Here is a 25,409-nt window from a genome sequence, read left to right as displayed (position 1 = left end):
AGTCTTCGTGCCGAAGGCACTCGATATGCCCTAAGGCTTTCTCATACTGTGGGAAACTGTCCTAGAGATACTATGTTTTTTTTTCTAGTTTGATAACGTTTTTGCATTTATTTTTGCACGCATACCTTATAAAGCCTAGCCCTGGACCCGTGCGACAACGTGAAGCCGAGGCCCTGTATAGTGAGACAAACAATAAACACGAAGAAAGGAGAACGACTCAGACGCACAAGGAAGAGAGCGAATGAGCGCCGGTTCCGAGCGCTTGATTCGGCAAGCGTCGTCCTGCATAGCGCCTCGAGCGTGGTGGCTTCGCTGGTGGTTTTTCCTCCAGCCGCGCCGACGGCGGTCCTATCTTCCGACTTCCCCATGACTCATTCGGGCTGGAGAGGCAGAAGAAAGGGAAATGGAAGCTAGCGCCTAATCTTCGTGCGAAAAATTCGAACCGTTCGAGTGGTCTATGTTTGTAGCATGACCACGTGGTAGTGAGTCGCTTGTGTTTCTTCCGGTTTACATCATCTCCGAAAGGCTGTTCCACTTGGAAGTCGGGGATTGCCGAGGACGAGTCGCACATTACGTCAGCATGTTTAGTACGCACTATCAAGCTTGGTGCGACTCTGGAACATGGTGATGACGTCCATGTTACATTCCACCCTTTATTACAAAACAAATAAACGGGACATTTTGGTACAACGCGGCAAGCATACGCTCTTTCAATTAAGAGCTAAAAGCGGAGGCTTTGTGGCCTTCTGCGTTGCAGTATGCTTCGTGAAGTAAGATGCCGCCTCGCGTTCAGATCTTGGGCTACCTCTACGCCTACTCCTCGTGCGGAGGTCACATATGCACGGGGAATAAAAATGATGATGCAATTTTGTCTTCCCTTCTCTGTCTCTATAGGCGTCGTGGCCGCTTTCGTGTCACTCCCCCCTCCCCCCCCCCCCCCCCCCCCTTTTTTTTTTCTATCCCGAAAACGGCGTCACTACCGCAGCGTTTCAAGCGCACACTACTTCCACAGCTCCGGTCCCGTCGCATTGCTCTGTAAGGACAACCGAGAAGCTCGTAAGCGTGCCTGCATCGCCTCTCGGAGAAGTATTTATACACCACACACACCGATGCAGGCACAGAGACGCTTACACGGCGCTATACTTGATAGCCAGCAGCTGACACCAGGCCGCATTTTTCACTGCAGATACGGTCTGCAGTACAGCCTGCACCCCTCGGCCGGTGGCGCATCGACGCCCGGTGATGGCGGACCGCGCCGGTGTGTCTCTCTTCTCTCGAGCGAAGCGCGGCCACGCAGGCGAGACTAATGACGTTTCGCGCCGTCCCACGATCGGGCGCGCCGTAGAGCGTGCACGCTTATTGCGGGGGGCCTCGCTGCCGGCTGCCGCGTTATGGGCCTCGCTGCTGCACGGCTGCCGCGTTGGAACCCATTGCGCACGGTGTGCTGCAGGAGCCTGTCGCCAGGCGTGTACGTACGGCATGCACGCCGTTCTGGCCCTGCTGCCGGCGTCCCTAGAACAACGCGCTGCTATTCGCGGACGGAGCCGAGACGGCGATGCAAGTGCGCCTGGTGTCCGAGGAGAGCTGCAGAACCGGCAGGGGTAACGTGGAGACCGGCGTAGAGGTTGAGGGCTCCGGATCTCTCGGCGGTGCAGCAGTGTGTCATGCGAGAACGGTGTGACCGCCTGCGCCACTGATGCGTGAGGGCCCGATGAGGAGCGAACTGCAGGAAGCGAACGGGCGCCAGAGGCCGGAGCCGACAACAAACAGGCGGCGGCCGGCGTCGCCGCAAACAAACAAAAAAAAAGAGCCGAGAAAGCAGTGGGCGGGAGGAAGCCAGCGAGAGGGTTGTATCGTGGAACGCGGACGTGGCCGCCCGTATTTCTAGAAGGAAGCAGACACACACGGGCCGGGAGAAAGTCGGGCTGCCGGCGAAGGAAGGCGGAATGGCCGAATCGACGGTCACTTCCCCTTTCTCGCTTCTGTCTTCGGTGACGACGAGTGCGGCTGCCGAGGCGCGCGGATGGGTGCAGGGAGCTACAGAGAGCTGGTGCCCAAGCTTGATGCCCAAAGGGCCAACATACGTCGGGACCAGTATCCCCCTCACCCCCTTCATAGCAACCACCACCACCACCTACAGAGAGCCGCACAAGCGCCGCACGCGCGAGCACGAGGCGAATCCAGCGTCGCCTTCGCGACCCCCAGGCGAGGCCGTACACAAAGGGAGCTCACCTTCGTGCATATGCGATTCGCGCGGTCCAGTGCGCGCTTTCGCCGCGTCGAGCCGACTTTCACCCGGCTGCGCGTCTCGCTGGCGAAGACGACGCGTCGGTGTGCATTTCGCGTTGTCCCTTTGTCCCCCAGGGAGCCTTTCTGTGCGGATGAGAAAGCGCAACCTTTGGGCGAGGGGTTCGTGTCGCGCTTTGACACGTGCTGGTCGGCAGTGCGAAACCCGACGCTATTGCTCCTTGGATGGTTGCGAAAAGACTCATCGGCGGCTGCCCTTAGAGCACCAGTGGCGTAGCTTCAGCTCTTATAATCATTCTGTGGTTACTGAGATAAGGACTCGTGTGCCGGTTAAGCTCCGAAGTGAGGCACACATCTGCAAAAACATTGATTCGGGTTTTGCACGTTTTTTTTCTTCCTTTCACTACGCAGCTGTTTGCCCGACGTATTATACACGTTGCAAATCATACCGGGTGTTTGTATAGAGAGCCCAAAACGGATGCAGCGATGCTCGCTAACGACTCCGGGAAGTATATTCCCGCAGTGCTCGTGGCACGTCTGCATGCTTATGATCGCTTCGTGATTTGGCGCCGTTCGCACGGCGTCCCCTGACGACAGCCCGAGGAGATGTCGCAACTATGCAGTACGCCAACCAGTCGGGAGTTCGCCCTGAGCTCGTGAGAAGTGCACACGCATCCCATGCGAAACATTGCAGTGTGAAAGCTTGTTTCAGCGGCATCGGCCACAAGCGATCATTGCGACGTGGCACAGATGGCTGTTTTTGTTCAAAGCGTCGCATCTGCACACGTCAAGGACCGTGCAGTGACACCCGTAGCCGAAGCGCCTTCGCCATTCGCGGCTCATACCGCGACACTGTGCGGAGACCAGGCGAGGAGCAGTGTGGCGCGGTCCCCATGGCGCGTTTTAAAACAAATCAGAAACAAGCGAAGCAAGGCAGGAAAAGCGCGGCCGACGCGGAAGCCGCGCGTCGTAGGAGGCGTCGTGCGCGCCCGCTTTGCATAGCCGGCGCCCAGGGGTCGTGGTGTTGGCGAAGGAAGGGTGTCGCTCCCGCGGTGTCGGCGTCAAGCGCCCCGTCGGGGGTTGACAGCGTGGCGGCGGCGCGATTGAGTCGTCCTCGCCCCTGACGCCGTCCCCCGCCGGGCGCCCGTCCTTCCGGCAGCAGTGGGCCCCTTGCGGGCACGCTCGATGACGCGCAAATCAATAACATGCCGCGATTCTGTCTCTGTCCGTTTTCCTCGACTGGTGCGACGCGAAACGACTCTCTGCGTGGAGGTCGCTACGAGTGAGCCGAACTTCTGACAGGAAAAAATGCAACTGTGGGTGCGTGGAGTAGTTTCTGATATCTGAAGTGAACAAGAGTGGCCGAGGGAACGGCTACGAGAAGCTGGCAGTCGGAGTTTATCTGGATGTGAAACGGTCTCGAAGAAACGTCAGGTTCACTTCGCTGTGGTCCGTCTGTGCGTTCTGCTCAGTTATTTGTATACATTAGCTCAGTTCCGCGATGTCTGTGTGTGTGCGCGCGCTTAAAGACAGCGAGTTCGAAACGTCCGAACTGGACAGCTAGTCGACTATAGGAGCCGGCCTGCTGACACCCCTTTCCTTCCTTCTTTCTCTCCACAGGGGCCTCTTAACTTACAGAGTTGCATACTGCGAATACTTGTTGCGCTCAGTTTGGAAGTGTGTGCTGAAGTGGGAACTTCGTACGAACTTGATGTTCACTTGTTCGCCTCAGTAGGCACTTCGTGCGCACAAAAACTGTGGCCAACGAACGGCCTGTTCCTTCTACTAGTCCGGTTTTCTTTTCGAATGACGCCTGTATACCAAAGCGATTGAGTGTCACCGACCAAAGGTTTATGAGCAACCGGAGGACCGTCAACATGCCTAGTACCACGAGTGTACCATGAATCTGTAGGGCACCGTCTCTCCCGGCTGCGCCATTCGTGCTAGCAGCTGTAGCGCTGCATGTTCGGGTAGTGTGTTCTCTTGGTAGCCTTGGTGACGTGTGCACCAACGGGTGAAGGGCGCTGTCGTCACCGCCTCGGTGTCGCCCTCGGTCAGGTTTGACGGGCGTAGCGCAGCGCTGGAAGAGGCTGCCTCGTCTTTTTCCTCTTCGTTTCTTCTCCCAGCGACGAGGAGGAGGGGGAGGCGTTCGTGAGCGAAGCCCTCCGCGCGCGCCATGAATAATGAATGGGCCGGCGAGGCGCTCACCCAGTTCGCAGCTCGGCCCGCAAGCCGGCGACCTGGTTTCTGCTCCCCTTCGCCCACGGGGTAGCTCGCGCAGCAACGCGTGGCTAGCCCTCTCCCACCGGCGTGTACGCCGAACGTGCGTGCGTGCTTCGCGGCCAGTTCTTTGACCCGCTTCCAAGGCTACGGCCAAGGGCACACGGCCTCCGCTGGATGCCGATGCTCCTGCTGCTGCTCATGCTGCGCGTTTTCTCGCTCCTCCTCTGATTTTGTTTCTCTCGACACTTTCTTGCTTCTTGCTGTTGCTTCTCTTCTTGCCCGAGTTGCTGCCTGACGGCAGCCGCCGCAGCCACGCCGGATTTCTGCTCCAGTATGCGCCGGCATTCCTCCTCCGGGGCATCCGCATGTCGGCTGGGATGGGGAGAGGAGAAGAATACAGCCCGGCTAGGAAAAACTAGGGGCCGACAGAAGGGTATGACGGAACTGGAAATGAGGACCGCTGCTTGGTGGAAGTCCAATGTTCAACTGATATCGCTACTTAGCCGCTGCACTTTCAACATAACTGCTGCACTTGGGATCCGCTAGGCCTAACAGTTTTGGGGAAGGGGGCTGCTATAAACGGCTGAACAAACTTGGCCTTGCAAGCGGCACTGTGGCATCCCTTCACTTATATCCAGAGTGGATGCACTTTCTCGCGTGCATTCTTTTGCCCCGCATCAGACAAATCTTGCCGTATTAATTCTTCTCTTTTAGGCCTTGCTGCTTTTGGGGCAAACCTCGCTGGTCTTGGTTAATCCACCTTTTCTTTTTTTTTTTAGTGGGAAAGCTCGTGAATTTCCCTGTAGCGCAGTGCATCGGCATGCATTCAAGCTACGCTCCATCGTAAAAATGACCGCGTCATGTTGTTTTCGAGGCCTATTGACGTGAAAGTAACCGCGACAACGGCGCTCCTTTTGATTACTTCGTGCGCAAGTTAACCGGACACGACTGCATGCACCATGTGACTACCATGTAGTAGGCACGTGGTGCAGTCGTGTTCGGTTCCAGAGCATACGAAGTAATTAAAAGTAACGTAGTTGCGTGGTTGATTTTATAGACACGTCGTGCGAAGTCATTCGTAAGTCATGCCTTGCTTGCCGATGTCCCTTGGACGCCTCGTTGAAACGTTAGGTCTTCTTATTTTTCTATGCAGAAAGGTTCAGTGCTTTTCCCACCATACCAACTTCGCTGTAGCCATTTTGCAGCTGAGAATGTCAGTCCGGCACATTCCCGTGTCGTTGCTAGTCCGGCAGGCAACGCGCGCAATGCTGCGTGCTTCTCCCTCGGCTCTTGCAGACAGGTTCGTGGGAGGCTTTTCAATTGTGCAGTCTTTGATTGAAAAAAAAAGTCAAAAGGCAGAAGAATCGGTCGCACAAGGTCCTCTGCTACGTGGCGACAAGATTTACGAAGGTATACCCGCGCCGCGGTTCTTTGACCCGCTTCCAAGGCTTCGCTTGAAGGTCACCTGAATCGCTACAGCCCCAGTATGATTTTCATGCTCGCTCACGTCTCGATTTCCACCTTTATGGGTTCGTTTTTTTCGTATATGCTACGCCCGGTATTCACGAAGCTGATCGATCCGCCGAATGCCACTCGCGACACGTGATATTTTTTTCTGAGGGAGAGACTTTCTTTTTCTTTTTTCCTGGTGGTTTCCTATGCGGTGATCACTTGTTCCTTGCGTGCTTCATGTCGTAATATACCCACCTGAAAGGAAACTGGCGCAAGAACGCCTTGTCGTGAGTTATGATAAGATGTCCACTTATCTGCGAGTTTTGTTCGAGCATTTACGCGGCAAGCGTTGCATAGCAGGATTCGTACGCACTGCAGCGCTGGTTGCTGGAAAAATACGAACTTAGGCGAGAAATGTATTCTATTGAAGGCATGTAGCCAGGAGTTCTTTTTTTTTTCTTTTGAAGCGGCCCAAGGTAATTTAATTGCACCCCTGCCTCCCCCCCTGGATACGCGCCTAGCCGTTGTATAGAGTTGTCTTGGCTTGCATTTTAATGTCCTCGCTACCTTCGGCATCCGCCCGAGTCTACAGCTGTTTCGTGCCGGAACAGTGGCTGTTTTGGGAGTGTGATGCTGTCTTTGAGCATTGCGATGCTTGGTTTTGGTTCATTTCTTTACAGGTTATGTTTATTGGTCGAAGCTGTGACCAGCGGGACGCAGTGGCCTTTATAATTTTCGTTTCGCCGTAAATCTGAGTGCTGCGAGTTAGACACGGAATAGGTGAAGAAGTACGAGGCAATGGAACTTGCTGAACTGGGAGAAATCGGTCGCATTTGCGAAGGCTACAGCGCCGTCTGGCAACAGCGTCGCACGCAGTAGTAAGCAAAGCGAGCCTCGAAGTCGCCGGTTTGCCGCAGGCGCATCGTCTTTCATACTTGCCACAAAATTTCCAGGGTTCACCGGAGGCTCTCCGTCCGCTTGAAAAAGTCCCCGATTCCGGGTGTAAGGTCAAGCGCCCGAACGCGCCCCGGTGTAAGCAGGGCCCGCATTCTTCTATTTTGGCGGAGCCGATCCCCCTTTCGTACTCGGAGCACGCACCGAAAGCACCGAGCACGCTTAAGTTTTACGCTAGGCGAACACGCACGCACACAAAGTGGGTCCTGCGGCGCGGCTCTACGGACAGATGACGCGGGCCGATAGCCCCGTATCCCTCCGCCGGTTGAATCGCGAGGCTGCCCCGTTGCCCTCACGCCGTCTCGCTCCCTGTGCGTTGAGATAGCGGGCAGAGGGGGAGCCACTCGGCTGCCGAGCAGCACCCCGCTGTCTCGGAGCGCGCACTCCGGCAGTCAGGCACGCTTCGGGAGGTCAGGTTTCGAAAGACGTCGTAGGGTAGGGACCGGTCCGACCTCTCCCATCAAAGCCCACCGGCGAACCGCACGCGCGGCAGAGAGGCCGACACCTCAACGGGAGATACCGTTGCGATCGCTAGCTCCCCCTCCCCGGCTACCGGTCGCGCGATAAAGAATCGCCGAAACGTCTTAACGGATGGGCTCCGGGAAGGTAGCAGGCAGCACCCGCCGAGCGACGGATTTAGCCCCCGCGCCGTGCGTCTCCCTCTGTTCGCGTGTATGTGCGATATTGTCTCTGGCTGCTCTGTATTCTGTCGCCCTGCGCGCTGTCCTATAGGCTACGCACACCCGCCTCCTCCTCCATTTATTTCAGGTCGTTGTTAAAGGCCCGCTCGGAGTATTCGTTTCCAATGTCCCCTTATTCTGTCCTCCTGCCGGTCTGTTTCTCGCTGCCTGTTTCGAGGATTGCGTCGTTCGGTCAACGCGAAGCAGTTTACGGTCGCCCTCTCTCCTGGCCTCTCTCCCTCCTCCGAATTTTCCCCCGATACGTTGCTGCGACGTATTCGTGTCTATTCTTCGTTCAGTTCTGCACGTTTGCTGCTGATGCTTCTTCCAGCTGTGTGGTTGTACTCCGCCTGCACATTTTATCTCCTTTCCTTCCTCTTGCTTCCTGTCGAGCACCAGGTTATAAACCGTTTAATACGCGGAGTGGATTATTAATGGAGGGGCACAGCCCTCGCGTGTTTTTAGATCCTCTTTCTCTCGGAAACCGGATTTTTTTTTTTTAGTGAGGATATATGTGGCCCAGCTGCATTGTGGTTTAGATAATTTCTGGATCCGTGCCCGCATTTAATCCAGTCGGGCACAGCAATATGCGTGCCAGTCAGTAGAACTGCTTACCGTTCGCGTGCTGTTTTTAATGATGATAATGATAGTGAATTTTTATGGCGCAAGGGCATCTGTGGCCAAAGGTCGCCATGGCACAAGGTATTTTCGTTTGCTCAAGGCGGGGTGAAAGACTCATTTCACAAGCATTTCACCCTGTTTAAGCCGAGCACCACGCCAGGGGAGAGCTTGTACCAATTGTGTCACCGGTGGGTAACTGGAAATTGAACCTCGGCACTGGAAATCGAACCCCGCACCTACCGCATGCGGATGCTCAACCACTCGGCCATCGCTGCGGTCGTGCTGTTTTTAATGCGGCAGCATTACAGTTGGCGGCACACCAAAACACCGCCGATTCCTGGTGTCACGAAATTCGCTGATTGGTTCAGGGAGGTCACGCGATCGACCTTGTGACGTCAACGAAACCTGCCCAGTGTGGCAGCTGGCAATTGAACTAATGATTGCTTGAGAGAGGTCATGTGACCTTCTGGCGTCATCCCTAGCTGCCCAGCCGGTTGTGAGCAACCTAGGAACATAGAGAATCGAAATAATAAAACCGAAAAAATAGTGATGGATGCAAATGTCGGCACCCTCACAGCATAGCGGATGCCTCCTTCTGCATCTAGCAGTCCTAACATGGCGGTTCATGGACCGACAGTTGCAAAGAAACTGACTCAGCTAGGCGGAGAAATTGCAACAGACTGTGCGACAAATGTGAAATCTAATGCCATCGCATTCCCACTCATAAGGTGACACAAGCGTGCCCACATTTTTTCCTCCGATTTTCTTCCACAGCTTTTCTTCGGCAATTAAGCTGTTTTGTTCGCCAAAACCGCTCCGCCAACGTAACTGGTCTTACCGAGCTGTCTTCGGGGCCCGGCCGTTCCTCTGCCCTCGGCTTCCGTGACCCTGCGCGCGATCGGCCTGGCCGGCTAATGCGGCCGATAAGAAATCCGGTCGGAGACCGTTTCGCCATCGAAACCGCTTATTATGCATGCGAGTTTGTACTCGGTGAACCCTCCGATTCTCCCCACCGCGCACCGGAAACGGGACCGCGCGCGGCAGGCACGTGCCGAGCAACTTGCGCAGCGCGCGCCGCTCGAACCTTCGTGGCGTTGCCGTATAGTTAAGCTTGCCGCAGTCTGTAACTTTGTGGCATTAGCGGAAGCCAAGGGCTCGTCGCCTCGACGATCGAGAGGGGGCGGCGGTGGCTGGAAAACGCGGGACGAGCTGTGCTTTGAAACTTCAGTGGGGAAGTGATTCGTTTCAGTTGTCTGCCTTTCAAAACAAACTGGCAGAAACTGAAAGGCACCGCGACAACATTTAGTGATGGAAGCCGGGACTTTATCATGAACCACGCTGACATTCTGAACTCGGTCCCCATGTTGGGCGCTGTTATCTTGCCTCCAACCTTGCATCAGGTGGTTTGGATCCCAGAAAATCGTTTTCCTTAGGCAGTGCAATGGTGAACGCCACTACCGGGTCGTATGTGACTGGGCGCGTGAAGTCGTGGTTTTTTCCACGGTTGTTACTTCCGCTAAGCTCCGCCGTCGCGTCCCCTTCGCTTCCGGTCTCGTCTTGTTAGAAAGGGGGAAGATGGTTTGGTTTATAGTTTATGGGGGTTTAACGTCCCAAAGCGACTCAGGCTATCAGGGATGCCGTAGTGAAGGGCTGCGGAAATTTCGACCACCTGGGGTTCTTTAACGTGCACTGACATCGCGCAGCACACGGGCCTCTAGAATTTCGCCTCCATCGAAATTCGACCGCCACGGCCGGGATCGAACCCGCGTCTTTCGGTTCAGCAGCCGAGCGCCATAACCATTCAGCCACCGCGGCGGCTTAGAAAGGGGGAAGAGGAAGGGAGGGAGGGATAGGGGTCAAGGTGCGAAAAGTACAAGGTGAAATAAGACAAATGGAAGCACAGGTGCAGCGCTGCAGTTGGTGACGCGCATCCGCAGTTTTCATTTTTTTTCTGTTTTGTAATTTGCCCACATTACCACAAGTGCCGCTGACGAGAAAAAATGGATACATTGGTGTTAACCCAAAGAAGACACAAAGGCAACAAACAGCCCTGTAGCAATAATGAAGTGGAGGGAGACTGCTGTGTAGGCTCAAGTTTGCGGTTCGTTTAAGCTGTCACTGTCATTTTGGCTCCTCTCACTCACTCGTTCCATTCCCGGCTGCCTTAGCGGCAGGCTTCATTCGTCCCTACGCATGCGTGGATTTGTCACGGGCGGGGTGTTCGGCGCGGCGAGGATCATGTCTCGCTCAAGCTTTCGTCATTCTCTCTCGCCCCGTGCGACTAATGCGCGGCACGCTTTCCCTGCGCCTAGCCGATTTGCGGGTCACGCCGCAAAGGCGACAGGAACGTGATTGATCTGCACGCGACCACGCCGACGTTAGTAGACAACCGGCCTTGGCCGCGCTCGTGTCGATTACGCTCAGTTGCCTTCAGGGCAACGGAGCCGGACTACTGTGCTGTGCATCGGGCTGTAGATCAAAATTGCGCGTGGGTGTCTGCGGTGCCGGTATGTGACGTGAACGCACGTCTTAATTCCTCGTATTATAGTGTTATTATTTTCTCTACAAAAGAGAAAGGGGAAGTACTTGTGTTTGCGAGAAGTGTGTTCGTTTATTTTTGTTTGTTTTCATATTGTACTGCAATCATTACTTACTGTTTTTTAGACGTGGTTTGTCTTTATATCACGCTGTATAAACTGCTCCTGTACGTCGGGTGCCTGGACTAGTAAGCTGTGGTTGAAAGGCTCCTTTTACCCATTCCCGGAATTTTGTGCGCGTCTGAGAAAATACAACTGAAATGGGTATAATTCAGTTGAATATTCTCGCGGACAGGGGCGTGTCACTATGCTCAAGCGGCAGGCATCGCAGCTTGGTTGCGACGGTCACGCAGTGCAGGAGACGCATCGTGCCGTAAGCCCCCCCCCCCCTTCTCCCTACAGGCTGCGCACGTTGCCTCGAGTGGTGCTGATAAGTGTGATGCTGATAAGTGATGCTCATAAGTGTGATTCCGGTGTTCCTTAGCGCTTTTCCGGCAGCTTCTGGCGGAGACGACAGCCTTATCTGGGCGCGCCTATACAATCTTGCTTCACATAGTTTCATTCATGTCGGCCTTGCGTCCTGCGCTATCTGCCTGCCGGCTCTGTGCGCACAAAAACACCACGCTATAGTTTAGGATTCGTGGCACAGAGACCTACGTTGGCTTCTAGTCGCTAACCTCGCCGGCAATGGGCCATGGCAAGCCGTTTAGCGGGCTCAGGTCCGAAGAGCTGTCACCTACTTTACCCTGGGTGGACTTAGTTACCATGTGGGTGGTCAAAAGCGTTTCCTCGCCTCTGGCCCGTATTTCTTCTTGGGTGTTCAGGTCATCTCCAAGAAGGTGATTTAACAACACTGCGTGAAGCGGTACATGTGCCAGAATTTGCCGTAGTACAGCCTAGGAAAAGGAAATTTCAGCGCAAAAAACGAAAAAGTTTTAAAGAGAGGAGTGCGCGCACGATTAGCACAAACCTCTAACTTTGAGTTTGAAGTTAGCGCTGGTCTTGCATCCTCTCGTCCTGTGTTTATCCTGTATGCGCTGTGATTTTGTTCAAACCTGTTCTCTCCATTTTTGCTCTTATGGGGATTCAGACATAGTGGCCTCCTGAACTATCTCACAGGATGCGATTTCTTCTTGCCTTAACGCATAGCACTTGTTCGCCAAGACAGCTTGGTTGGTTGGTCATCAAATTGCTTGATGCGCCGATTACAGTTCGTGTTTGGCGTCGAAGCGGTAGTCTGCTGGACTTAGTAGTTCCGATAACATGGATGTTAATGTCGCTTCTTAGCCCATAGTCGCGGGTCAGCTGGCCGAGTTCCTACCAACCACATGACCACATCGACTTCCTAAAGTCTTTTTAAAAGGACGTCACTTCGCGTACATAGCTTCTGTGTGTCTCGTTAGCCCTCTCTGACGTTGTTGCGGTCCCTGTCATAGCCTCGGACCAGCTTAGTCTCTGTGCCTCCTTATCACTTCTACAACCGCGAGTACAGGGCCCGCATGCAATCCCCGCGGTACCACGAGTGGCGCGCCTGCGACCTTCGCTCTAACACCGCCAGAGGCGCTCGGAACCGCGGGAAGGCCGCGCTGATTCCGCCGCTCTGCCGCCTTCCTTGCGACAGCGTGTCCCGAAAAGACAATCGAAAAGAAAGCGCCACCCTTGGCGCGCTCGCGTCCCTGGCGTTGCCAGCGGCATCGGCGGGCATCTAGCAGCCCGTGACGGCGCAGCCGTGACACCGGCGCCCCGGGAGAACGGACGAAAATTGCCGCCTCTTCTCTGCTTTGTGGCCGGCTGCGGCGACGGGACGTGAAAATAAGGAGAGGGGGACGACGGCGCGTTTTAATTCGTCGCCGCCGCCACACCGTCGCATTGTTTTCTCGTGACCCATTTCGCGACGCAGAACAAGGTGTAGGCCTCTGCGGTTAGAATGCAGCCACTTGGGTGGGAAACGGGATCAAGGCGCTCTAATGAAGCTCCCGTGGGGGGCCGACCCTGAGTCTGATCCAGGAGTCCGTCTCTGAGGACGCGGGCGGCTGGCCCGAGCAGTCGCTGTCGCCCCCTGTTGCACGTAGGCAGACTTTGCAACTGTGTGCACACTTTACGCATAGATATACATAGTGTTGTCTTTGCCGAGAAGTCTGCCACAATCATATTCACTCGTCCTCTGGGGCCCGCACACGGGGACGCTCCTTGATGACCAACTGCTCTTCCGTCCTCGGTGCATACGCATCCTGTAGGCTGCGTTCGCGTCACAGTGAAAACGAGTCTTGGCTATGCGGCGCCGTGCAGGGGCGAGACGGTCACGCTGCGTCTTCCTGGCGTTTTCAATTGCTGCTGCACCCATAGTCTCGCAACCGACCCGGCCTTGGGCGAGAGTATGGCAGTGCCGGCGGTTGGCACACGCAGTGCATCTTATTGCCCGAGGGATGTGCGGTCGTCCCGTCGGTAATAGCAGCAGTTTTCTTCGCGCTTCTCCGCAGCGCAGCTCGTCAGAGAAATTGAAGTCCCGCTTGAGTGTCTGCATACCCCCTTTTCGCCCTTGAGATTCCTCTCGCGTAAATTGTGGGCAGCTCACGTATTACCACCACTGAACGGCCTGCGGTAACTTTCCGCGCAACGATGAAACCGTTCCACATCACATTTCGAAGCAGCCGAGGTGTTATCTGCAAAAGATCTCCGTGAGATGGCAGGAGTATGACGGAGCGGTAGCTCCGGATGTGTTCTACCGCAGTCCCGGCAACTCGGCGGTGTGTGTTTCTGGTTTTGCAGCACAGATTCTTGCTGACTGCCGGTACTGGGAACGAGTAAACCGTTTAAGTCCGGCTTTCTGATATCACCGTTTTTTGAAGCCAAGCCATGTTAGGACGTTGATGCCAGCAACGAGGCGGCGTGGAAGAGGACGTGCTGACACGAAGGAGGAACTGAGGGCAACTTGAGAGTTATCCGGTGATCACTACGGAATGAGCACACCTCCCGGCGTTCGCCAAGGCGCCCGTGAAGAATATGCTAATGCTTGGTGGGCGCGCTACACTGCGCCCCTTCATGTTCGGCCCCATACAGCAACCAATTTATCGACTGCCCTAACGGCGGCTGTTAAGTCACAGAAACGGAGGCTCGCATCTGTCATTTCGAGGACAGATGCTCGAGCTCCGTCGAAGTTTTCACCTCGTTTGCCTCGCTGAGCGCGCGCTGCTGTCGCTCGGGTGTCGCAGCTCGGAGGGTGAGACCGAGGCCCGCAGTTGGCGGTTCAAGCACGGTACACCGAGCTCCGCGATGGAAGAGGGGGCGAAAGTTTTGCCGATAGCGGGCCACTTCTATCGCAGAGCCGTTGTCTCGCATTGGTTTCCCTAAACACACTGGGTAAACAAGCCGGGGAGAGCGATAGCGAGGTTGGAAGGGAGGAAGGGTGCTTTCGCGAGAACAAACCGCGTGCCCGTATACATACGAATTGTCCGAGACAAACGAGTGATCCCTGACAGAGCGGCTTCCATTGGTGGCTGCTGCGGCTGAGTGGGCGCTCAAGTCGGAGCAGGCCTCGCTTAGCGGAAGGTCAGGCAGGGAATTGGGTCGCAGGGCTATTGCGATACGAGGCAAGCGAATCGTAGGAAACGGGTCGCCGCCTGAAATTTACTTTTCTTGAGGCCAAGAGTAAGAGATAGGAGCGCTGGCGAGATGAGATACGCGCGGGGATAAAGGGGTGTTACGAGAAAGCGGCCGTCCACTTGTGTCGTCCTCGGTCCGAGAGAACAAAAGGAGGCAGTCCTTGCGTCGGAGGAGGTCGCCGCGGTCCCGATGTTCGCACGAAGCGTGGAAATGAAGAACGGCCGACGTGCCGCGGCGATTAGCCGTTCACTTTCTCCGTCTTGCGGTCGCGGAGCCCTCCGTGTGCGTGCACACAATTGTTGTGAGCCTCTGCTGTGTAGTTCCACCCACCGTCGCGAGAGATAAGTGTCGCTGCTCTGTCGCTATGCGGAGGCTGCATCTAATTTCCCGGGCGACTGTAATTTATACGCCGCGCTGCGCCGCCAGCGGTGACACGTACGAGCGAATCCCGTCAGTTAGCATAGCTGGCTCGCTAATTGAAAACGTCGCCTCTGCTGCCCCCTTCGAGGTCGCAGAGCTACAGCCTCAAATGTCAGGCGCATACGTGGCGGGCTTTTTCGCGCCAGATATGTTGAGCGCCGCACGCTCAGTCTCTGCTGTTCCTCCCGAGTGCATGCAGTGTTCTCGAACTGGAAAGGGTTATCTGCAGTGCCTGGCTCGCACGTCGGAATAGGAAAGCCTGATAAGTGAGCGGCGTGTTTCCTGACCGATTTCGCGCTTCTTCACTGCAAGGATGACAGTGGGCAGTAAGGCCCATTGGAGCAGTTCTTTAGTCAATTCGTTGGGCAAAATCTGGCATATTACATCGAAAGCCCGGTTTTGTGTAGCCTCCTTACGACGGTAATACTGGACTTGTTATGCTGAGTGGTAAAGAACAGCTGCAGTGAACACCAACGTTTCACGCCACTCACTGGCAACACCTGACTAGTCATGAACAAGTTCATCTTGAACAATTATGAAAATGATTTTTTGCCAGCGCTTTGAATTGAACCCTGTTGCCCTTGTTTCCCGCACCCGCACCCTGGATGGCTCTCACGCACGTGCGTGAGCTCTTAGTGACTACATGCTTTGGTGACTTTGTCGGTGCCGTTTTGTGCAGAGTAGGTTTTGCACATGTGGTCAGAAAAGATTGCAGGTCCGTGAGATGAGCAATGTCCGCGGCATCGCCTCCCCACAAAAACACGAAAAATTCCCGAATGGCGAGTAGCTACCGATCTTTCTTTCTTTCTTTCTTTCTTTCTTTCTTTCTTTCTTTCTTTCTTTCTTTCTTTATCTCTCTTTCTTTCTTTATCGTCTCGTGCGGCTGCCTACGGCCCGGCGTCCATCGCAGCCGAGAAACAAAGCTACGCGGCGTCCTTTCGTGCCTGCGCACACGAGCGCCTCGAGGCGCAGGTCGCACCGCTTGCGCGCTGCCCGCTGGTCGTGAGCGGGGCGCTCTAATCGTGAGTTCGTGCGGCGTCCACCTTTCTGCTTCTCGCACTCCTCCGCTCAGTGAACACCGAAACTCGTGCGCATGCGTCGGCCAACGCACCCCTCCGGGTGATAAACAACAAGAATAACTAACATGGCGCGCCTTTTCGTCGTTCGCGGCGCTCAGTTAGCTTCTGCAATTTTCGAGATCACGCCTGCGCGACCGCCGCGTGCTGCGCGTCTCGCGCTTTGTCGTACAGCCGCTTATTTCCCTTCGCTTTTGGTTTGTGCGTTCAGGAAGAGGCCCTCGGTGGGAGCGCATTTTTCACACGCGCAGTTGCCGCTTTATGCTTGTTCCCGTCAATCGTCCTTTGCCTCTGTCTTATTTTCAGTCTTTGTTCCGAACTTCGCAGATGTTTCCTACGCTTCTGTGCTTCTTTGTTTTTTTAAATAGAGGTCCCTTTCGCATCCTGTCTTGCCGTGGGTTGTCTTTGCGCCCATATGCATGTTCAATAGGGACTCGCCATACTACCAAAATCTGGTCAGGTGAAGCCTGATTTGAGCCTCCTGCACTTCTGGCACCCCAGAGTAGATGCGTTGATGCCCATATGGAGTATTCTTTTTATGGCGGATTTTTAATTCGTTTGAAAAAGCTCCTGTCAAGCCGTCTGCCAGGTGCAGCACAATTGGTTTCGACGCGCACCTGGGCACAGGCAGTCAGGACAGGGGCGACGACCACAAGGCTGCATGTTCCTCTTTGCACGCACACGTATGCACTGTAAACAGAAATGACTAAAAAGGAAGCAAGCTGTCCCCCCAGCGCAACTTCCCTTTTTTACCCCCATAAAGGCGTATTGGTGTTTAGATGGAAGCGAGATGCTGCCCATCATGCATATTTTCAACTAAGGGTGCCTCAATATTTCTCTACACTATTGCTGACTCAAAGAGCATTTCTGCTGAGGCAAAGTGCGATCACGGAATGCCTCTTTTTTCCTTCTTTCCATTTTCCGAATTCGGTCGATATGCATTTATTGGAAAACAACCGGCAGTATACAGCCGAGTTCAGTGTGCCGCAGATTAGATCACACATCCTAGAATTCGGCTCTCTTTCTGGTGGAGCAAAAGTCTCTATTCTCGGCGTGCCTTGAGCCGGCGCTGCCGCCGTCGCCGACGCGCAGCAATTATCGCCTCTCCGGCGACGCGCACCACATCTTCACAATCAAGGCCGCTGGCCGCGCGAGGAAGCGGGCACGGGGCGCCGGCTACCTGGCCGGCAGCTGGGGCGCTAAACGGCTTAAGTGCGCCAAAACGCAGCGGGCGCAGAGCCGAGGATAGCGAGCGAGTGGCTGCAAGAAGCAGCAGCGAATCACCTATGCAGCGGTGGCTGCTCTAGATGGTTAAAAGGGTGCCGATAGAGCCGCCGCCATACCGGAGGAGGGAGAATAAAAGGCGCCCCCAAAAAAGAACGCGAGAAGAAAACGACGCGTCCGGCGAGCGCGCGGGGCTTTTGGGTGGCCGTTGTTTTCGGGTGCAACGAGCCAGAGGAAGGAGATCACGCCAGCAACAGGATGCGCAGCCAGGCGGGTCTCGCTGCACTGAGCGCGCTTCGGGCCACGGCGGAGCGCTGCACCCGCCTCACTATGCCTCAGAAGCGCAGAAATGGGGAGAGGCCTAGGCGCCGGCTTACTGCGCTCCTGCCTGAACCTGGAGGAGTGGCGAACCTGAGGCCTGCTTGCTGTGGCATGAGTTGGAACTATGCCTCTCGGAACAGCTGCCCTATGAAGGAAAAAAGAAGCCAAGAAAAAGATGAACTTCCTCGCTACCTGGAGGAGCGACCTGCCATTGAGGGCTGCAGTGCGGAGGTCGTGCTGGGAAGTACAGCGCGCACTGCTGCAAAGACTGCTTAAACTGCTCGAAAGCTACGCTACCTTTACGTGTGATATGAAGCGTTAGCTCCGCAGTTTCAAGGAACACGGAGCTGCCTCCTCGTGTTGCGTGTAATTCTCAAGCCGGAGGTTGAGGCGGCTACCTTGCTTGCTGGCTGGCTGACTCGGTTGCCTAGAGGCCCTGTGTTTAGCAACCACAAAGGACGTCAGTGACTTCGCTCAAGGATGCTTTTAAACACGGGATTCTCGTCTGCGGTGTCGCGTTTCCGCAGTGAGGTCTGAACGACGCGAGTACGCTCCTTGCCTTTGTGCGCCAGTTGGCATAAACCTCTGCTCGACAGTGTGCGACCACTTATGCCGACGAGGCATAAGCGGCGCTGATTGCGTCTCGTTTCTCTCCTCGTTGGTTGCTGCGTTGTTTCTGTTTGTGCGTTGCCAATAAGCCCGTGTTGCCACTTTAACATTGACCGCGAGCTGGTCTATCCGGTGCTCTTTTAGGGGCGTTGGCTCTCTCGATCTACATCTAGTCCACGTTGTGAGACAGTGGGTCGTAGTGGTCAACAAAGTTGGACAAATTGCAACTGCTGCGACCCATTTAGACGCTATGTTCTATCTTACGAGCCGTCCGCAGTAGAGCGCAAGCTATGAACGCAAGCTGACGGCTTGCACGCGCTGTCGAGGCACAGGCCTCGCGCTCGTAGCGTCCACTGCATCGCCAACGACTTGTCAGGTGGAGTATGACAGGCAGTCTTTGTGGCCACAAGGAACTAGCACTGGATGAGAGTGCCGCGAAAGGCAGTGTGTCGCGTATTTCCAGCAGCTGCGGCGTTTGAGTACGCGGTGCCATGGTCGTGTCGTGTGCTGTCGTTCCGTCTGCATCGTTCTCACTCTTCAGATAGCCGCTGTCTTCTCCCCTCTTCCGTGTGCATGTGGCGTCTTTGAGAGAGCAACATGAAGCGTCGTCCTATGCCTGCCTCGACTACAATGGCGCCCACGTGACATTCACAGCAACTTTCTGTGTCCTCGAGAAAAGCGTTGCAGACCCGCTCTTGAGAACAAACGCGTGTATATTGTTCGCTGCTTTCATGTTCTCCCCCCTACGACCCCTCTGTGTTTTTCTTCGAGGCTCTAAGGGGCGTATGGCTGACTGGGCGAGCTCCGGCCATAGACTTGTTGAAGAAGAAAGTGGGGGCTTCCATTCTTTCAGGCTCGCCCCACTGATGGGACTAAAGAGCGGATCGTGTTTACGTGCTCTGCCACAATTCACCGGCTGTTTGTCCGTCCGCCTTCAGGAGCAGTCTGCGTGGCGCAATCCGTACGGCATGCTGGCATGAGCTAACTCCTCGGCGCCGCTTTGACGTCTCTATTTGTGCGCCACCGTAGCAATTAAACGCCATCAAGCTTTATAACAGTCGCCAAGAAAGGCGTAAGTGCCTCTTCTTCGGCGGCTGCAATTTGAGCCTCCGTTTTGCGGCCAGGGATCCCCCGCTACGCAGCCCTCGCGTACCGGACGCGAGGCTCGAGACGGACCTCTCTCGGCCCGGCGCGCCCCCTGATTGTTGGCGTCGTTTACTCGTTCCCGGGGATGAAGTATGGGGAGAAAATTTGGGCAGCCCTTAAGCATTTATTTTGTTTAAAGCGCGCTCGTTTGTCTTTAAGTGGTGGCTCGTTAGCGACCAGTGTCTTCGTATTAGCGCCTTGGCAGCTGCAGTTCCTGGCACCATCCTCAGCTCAAAAGTGCCACTCGCTGTTTAGAGCGGTCTGAAGTGTATAAAGGGTATGAAGGCGGTGTAGTGAAAACTTGTACTGAGTGTGTCCCGATTTTGAGCATCCACGTAAAGGTTGGAAGTGGTGCCACGTATTAATAACGTCCTCTATGCACACCGGAAGGCCCGTACCCTCACTTGTCAGAGGCAACGCGAGCTGAGCGCAGGAGGCTTATCGACGGGGCGGGCCAATTAACGAATATCGCCGCCTCCGCCGCTGCGCTGGACGTGCGCAGTTCTCTGATCGGGTGCTTCGCACAGAGCACCTCTATAAACTCAGACCGTGCAACGATTTCACTAGTCAGGGCGATGCTTTTGTCGGAGCCGGATACAGCGACCGGCTTGTTCGCGCATAAACCGCGCTGCCTCGTTCATTGCAAGGTGCTTTGACGTGTCTTGCATCTCTGGCCATAGAGTGCCACGAGGGACGAGAAAGAGGCCTCCAGAGACGCGTCGGTAGCCGGCACAGAGCGCGCCCTCCGCTTCCCTAATTGAGGCGTGGCCACTAGAGACTCGCCGCCGGGGGCGGGTGGCGCCCCTTGCGAGGACACAAATATGGCGGCAAAGCGCGCGCTGATGAGGCTGATCTGACCTCGAGCGTCGCGGTGGGATGGGTCGGACGACTCGACTTTATGACGGCGGCCGGATGGAGCGATTCGAAGAAACAGAGGGAGCTTCTCGGGTCGGCTTGTTTTTACCGCTCTACGAGGGAGCCCATTCTGCGCCTTGGGCTCTTTTTTTCTCTTACGGCACGTAATTACCCAGCATGTCACCTTTGGAGGCGAATTTATGTATGTACACCCTTGGTCGAATATTCCAAGGCTCCTGGATCTCCTGCACCACCCTGTATGGCGGCACCCTCACAGTGACCCTGAAAACTACAAAGTACAACTCTTCGCCTTCCCCTCACCGGACATTTGCAGTCTTAATTCGTGCTAGGTGCACCACTGCGCGCGGGTTCTAGAAAAAAAAAAAAACCAGTGGGCACGTTTTGACCGGGACTGTACACTGTGTATTGATGCGTCTTTTCGTTCTTCCGCTTTGCCTTGCGTTGCCACCGTGTACAGGTGTAGTGTTCGACTGCAGGGAGTCGCTGTCCCTCTGCAAATATTGAGCTGCTGCTACCTTCGCCGCGGGCCACGAAGTGAAAGATGTCTCGCGGAGCGAACCTCAAAAAGGCCGGGCCGCTGGGTAGCGTTACGGCATCAAGGTTGTAATGGAACGGGATCGTGCTCTCGTGCACTCCCGTTGTGCGTGTGCAAGCGCGCCTGTGGCGGGGGCACAACGCAGGGCGGAGACGCCTCGTCGGAAAATGCGGAACCACATTTCTAGGAGAGAGACCTTCTCCCCGTACCACCTTGGCGGCGGTGGCGGGGAAGGTCGTCCCGGGTCGCAATGGGTCAGCGCGGCGCGGCGACTGCTAGACCGGCTTCTCTCTGCAGCAGAGGGGCTGGTGGAAGGGCGCACGGGTGGCACACACCAGACCGCTGGAAGACGTGGCTGCGCGCCGCAACGGGTTTTCGGAGGAAGGGAGGCCCTCGCTGTGTAGCCGCTTAAACTATGCGCATGCGGAGAAGTCTCGCATTTTAAACTGTAACATGTTGGCAAGTGCGGCCCGTTTACTTACCCGGTTCCGAGGATGATTCCTGAAAGCTGGAACCGTCCCGGGGGGTCTCGGGTTGCTCCTGTCGAATCGGCCGACGCCCAAGTGAGGAGATCGTTTACTGCTTGAAAGAAAAAAAAAATGAAAGACGGCGACGCTTGCCGTGTCCTACGGACGGTCAGGGGTTATGCCCGCACCTCCCCTCAATTCCCTGCTCTGCCGTTTTCAGGTGTAACGGCAGCGCGGGTTCAGAACTAACGCTGAGTAGCTTCCGTTGTTGCGCTCCTACGCATCCGAAGCGCAGAGACAGTAGGAGCGAATACAACTAGTTTGCCCCAAGCCCCATCCCCGTTGCCCGATGCGTTCTGAGAGCCCTGCTCTCAATGGCGCTGTCAGTGGGATGCGTTTTTGCTCGTCGTACTGCTTCATCTGCCGCGCACGGCACACAGCCTGAGCCCGCGCGACAACTCCGTGCCTTGACGCGGAGAGGTGACCCACTGGTGGGCCGGTCGCGAGGCGGGGAAGGTCGCCCGATAAGGCGTCGTCTTCCCCGCGGGCACCGCCGCGCAACATCCGCGTTCGCGGCGTCGCTGCCCTCCCCGGGGCGCTTTAATTGGCAAGGCGCACCGACGGCCGCAGATGTGGGTTATTCGGTTAGGCGCTCTCGCTGCCCCTCCGCGGCGATGCCTATTATCGCCGCCCTTCCCTCCCTCCCCCCGTACGTATCGGCCGCGCCAATGGCTCTGCGCGGCTGGTCGATCGGGTTTCCAAGGGAAGGGAGGAGGAGAACGAGCCGCGATGGGGAGGGGTCCGCAGGAGAGGAGGATTACTCGCGGTGTTTCGATCATTGTGGGAGCTCCTTGCTGGTCCGCATTTTGGCTTGGAACCGCATTTCCTCCAAGCGTGTACGGGGACGCGAAATGTTTGCGAAGCGGCTGTGTCCTTTGCTGAACGATCGTTCTGAGACGGAAGTTTGTTGCTACAGCAACTGTGAACCCTCAGTGCGAAGGGCGTAGATTCAGAGATGTGCCCTTGTGTAACTCCGACATTGCCGCCTAGTCAACAACACAAAGATATACATTCTGGAGAAGAAGCACAGGCAGGGCCTATTGCCACATCCAAGTAGCCTTCTTCGCGCCATCAAAACGAAAATTAAATGCATCAAATTCCCGGAGTGAAGTCTTGTTATGCTGCTCCCATTTCAATTGCCTTGTTCGCGTTACATACGATGTCAGCTGTACACCTGGGTCCACGTGTAGTAACATAGGCGCGTTGAAATCCAGCGGACACAAACACTGCAGCGAATTGGACTTTTTTCCTCTAAAGTACGACGCGCAGCACTGTACTCTTTAGATGGTCGCGAGTGCACTTTGGCATGACAGTACTTACGTGCAATGACAACAAAGGGCTAACGCGGTTCGTAGTGCACACTATCTAAGAGGCTTCTGCGAGCGAGCACTTGACTGTGCAGGAATAAACGCGTCCTTGTTGTTTGCACTGCGGGTGGACGATACGGACAGACTGGCGGCGAAAACGGCACCGCATCATTGCCACACCCTTTCCTGTTAGGAAGCCCCCCTGCTTTGTTTCCCACTTGCGTGTGGTGTCTCGAGTAAGTGCTTTCGTTGAGCTATCCTTCGGTCGTACATTTCACTAGGAAGCAAATGATGCCACGGTATACGTGACACGACGCTTCGATGCGCCGGCAAGGAGCAAGTGTAATGAGCCCGTTCAGTCTTCGCAGCTACGAATAAAAGCACCGACTTCAGCTGCGTGCCTTATAAGGAACGGCAACGCGTGCGTTAAGCCCCGCGGTATCATCCCGCGTGAGATAATGAATTGGGACTCGAATGACACTAAAACCTCTCATCGCGTCACAGCAGTGCGTGAAAAGGACTCCCGCGTCCTCGCGCCAGGAATCATCGCGCAGCGGCAGCAGGCACTATACGACCGACTTTGCCTTTGGCTACTAAGATCTGGCTCTCATTCCGCAGGCACCGGTCTCCCTGGGCATCGGGAACACTGTCTCGGTCTGTGCCGATCCGGTGGCACGATACGCGTTCGTCCAGATGCAGCCGCTGCCTCGTCGCCGTTCGGCGAGCGTCCCGGCGCCTTCCAAAAAAAGAAGCAGCCTATCGACTTCGAGCAACAAGAACAGCCCAGCCGTCGTCGTGCAGTAGCGACGAAGTGTTCTGCCGTATCGCCGCAGCTGTGCCCGCGCGCACGGCGAGGCTGCTCACGCATCGAGGGCCGCTCTTTGCTAGGACGGGGAGAGGGAGCGGTACCCGGTCCCGAAATGTTGCCGGCCACTCGACGAACGAGTCTGGCAGCGATGGGACGGCGTGGCGAACGGCCGATTAGAATGATATCTTCGGAGCGGCGAGGGGAGGCAGCCCCCTAATGCTCGCGTCACGTTGCGTCTCTGCTCGCAGTGGAACGGGCTTCTCCTCTCGGCTTGCCTTTTCGGGCCTAATGGCGACCGCGCACGCGTCCCGTCGACGGCCTGCGCGCCACGCGGAACTGACATGCGCGACAGGGCTCGTCGTGGGCACCGCCAAGTGTGGTCCCCGCGCCGCGCCGACGAACGCCACTCGGGGGGGGGGGGGGGGGGGGGGGGATCGATAGAAGACGGCCATCGAGGGTTCTCGATAGAAACGTCCGGCGCCTATACCCGTTCTTGGTTTTCCAGGGCCCCGCTGTCTGCATCTACATGCCGGCCGTGGCGCTGTCGTCCCCCGACAGATTGGAATGGGAAGAAAAGAAGAGAAAAACGCGCCGAACACGTTTTGGATGGCCGTTAGCGGTTCGTGCAATTTGCCCAGCTTGGCAGATGCGCGTCGGCTGGGGATAAAGTCGTGATCGAATGCGTGCTTCGTTCGATGCGTCTGTCCCTCTTTCAGCGCGCGCTGCTCAGCTGTGTTTCCCCGCTGCTGCGGTGCAAGTGAGGGGTTTGCTTGTCACAAACGGTGGGCTTAAATTGGGCTGTCATCTCTTGCGCAGTTATCAGAGCTCCTGGGTGCGACTGCGTGACTTCCGTGCTTTCGCGCTGAATGCTTTCGTTGTGCGCGCCGACCAAACATGCGCTTTGCACAAAACTTTCGTCGCCTCCGCTGAGTCAGTAAAGGACAATTTCTTTTTTGCGGTCTGTATTGCCTCGCATGACACATCGCACGGTGCCGATCTGCACTGCCAAACTGTGACGGCCTGACCCTGCTGCTGAGCGCGACGCGTAAAAAGTCGATTGCATCCCGTTCTCAACCTCACTTTCTTCTGCTGCCGAGGTACAGCTCGCTGTTTTCGTGTGCCTATGGCAAGCAAGGTCACGGAGGAAGTCAGCCGATGCACGCTACTGTGACTGCCTCCTAACCTTACGTTCAGGCACAACTAGGCACACTCTGGATTATTCGCACTGAAGCGCCCAGGCAGTCAGCATGAGTGCTTGTGGACTAGGTAGAGCTCGTGGGGTGACGGTTCCCGTAAACCTGAGGGGAAAGACGGATATATGGAGTCATAAAGATTGGGTGGCGGTGGAGCATGCGTCTCGGATACGGGAGGTACTGCGTTCGAATCGCGCTATCACCGGGGACGTATGCGTCTTTTCTAGCGGTCGCGAACTAGGAAGCCAGACACTTGACTTCCTCATGGGTGAAATCAGGATTCAAATTTATTAGTGATGAGATGTCCCGCGTCCAGTCCGTAGATCACTATATATCCGCCGCGGTCTGCCACACGAACCAGAGGGTTCACTGCACTCGGATGCTCTACACCAGAATATAGACAACACGGTCGCGCTGACGAATAGTAGCATGCCGCACTGTTTGACCGGCGCGCCTGTTTTCCCGTGGGTGCGGGTTTCCGCCGTTCTGGGAGGTGCCAGCCGCGCCTCGGGGTGACGTCGACAGCGGCCTCACTTGCGTCCCCGAGACGAGGATAGACGGTGGAAGACAGCACGCGTCTCCCGTCAACCGCGCTGGCGTCGCGGAAAGGGAAACAAGAAGCGACCAGGATCCCCGGCCGCATCGAACAATTATTGCCGTCCCTGCTCGCCACCCTTCGCTGTTTGTCGTCGTCGGCATTCGCCGTTTACGTGCTCGCTGTCTGCGCGCCACAGTTGTGTGCGTCTTGCGTTTACTGTCAAGAAGCGTTCCCCAGGCTTATTTAACGCTGTGCATTCGATTCACGGTCATGTTCGCGGTACATCATGCACTGCGTACATGAGCGGGTCCTTGTTTGTAGTGTACTGTCTTTATCATTTGTTCACATAATTTCATTCAATTCCCACATGCGGCGTTTCTACGCGGAATCTCTGGTGCACAATTTACCTAGTGCATAATGATCTCCGGGATCATACGCAGTCAAACAACCAGATCAGTGTGGGTGACGAACGCGACCAAATCAAATCCAGCGTTTCACCTTCCGGCACAGTT

The 25,409-nt window shown here is 55.8% G+C and overlaps 1 protein-coding gene across 13 annotated transcripts in view; it reads left to right on the top strand.

The window, feature by feature from the left end:
• Positions 1-25,409, top strand: part of LOC144128052 (ETS homologous factor-like) — a 402,718-nt gene that overhangs the window by 359,535 nt on the left and 17,774 nt on the right. The gene's annotated exons all lie outside the window — the stretch shown is intronic.

Source organism: Amblyomma americanum, chromosome 4 (genome assembly GCF_052857255.1).
Source record: "Amblyomma americanum isolate KBUSLIRL-KWMA chromosome 4, ASM5285725v1, whole genome shotgun sequence".
NCBI classification, from domain to species: Eukaryota; Metazoa; Arthropoda; class Arachnida; order Ixodida; family Ixodidae; genus Amblyomma; species Amblyomma americanum.
This window is presented reverse-complemented; position numbering and strand designations above follow the sequence as displayed.